Raw genomic sequence first — 609 nt, forward strand, 5'->3', positions numbered from 1 at the left:
GCAGGACGCAACCCCCTACGCCGCTGCCAGCTGCTGAAGCTGGCGCGGGCTGGTCACGGCTAAGCAACCAGCACCTTCTGGGGAAGGGGTGCGAAACTCACTGTGTCAGCTCCGGATGAGCAAGGCAAGATTTATGTATGTTTTAAAGTCTTTTCTCTAATGAGTATATAAAATATGCATGAGCGGCAGCAGGAAAAAGGACCAAAAAATTTTACTTTTAGGTGAGGGAAGTGGAATACAAGCCCCCAATATCCTTTTTCTCCCCCAGTATATTTTCTAAATGGAGTCCTGTCTGGATTACTTAGATACCAACAGGTCTGTGAAAAAGGGGGGTCAAAGACACATTTTATGTCCAGATACCATCAAAAGGCTGTATTTTAGGACTGGCATGGAACACAACTCGTTCCTGAAACCTTCCTGATTTATCCATGGCCTTGATTACCCTTGACAGCAGAGTAGGAGCTTGAGCACATCAAACTACTTTACCCCTGTCCGTCACTTACCTGCCACACCGTGGGGTGGCAGAGAGGAAAAGGCATGAAAACCAGCCAGGACTAATTCTTTTTTCCCTCCCCAAACGCTTCCCCAGCTCAGGAGGTAAATTCCTGC

At 47.6% G+C, this 609-nt stretch overlaps 1 protein-coding gene across 1 annotated transcript in view; it reads right to left on the reverse strand.

The window, feature by feature from the left end:
• The window catches only part of CDH23 (cadherin-related 23), a gene marked incomplete at both ends in the record, with an annotated part of 127,246 nt that overhangs the window by 32,818 nt on the left and 93,819 nt on the right, over positions 1-609 (reverse strand). The window lies entirely within an intron of this gene.

This window comes from Phaethon lepturus, unplaced genomic scaffold, assembly GCF_000687285.1.
Source record: "Phaethon lepturus isolate BGI_N335 unplaced genomic scaffold, ASM68728v1 scaffold24189, whole genome shotgun sequence".
Lineage (NCBI taxonomy): Eukaryota > Metazoa > Chordata > Aves > Phaethontiformes > Phaethontidae > Phaethon > Phaethon lepturus.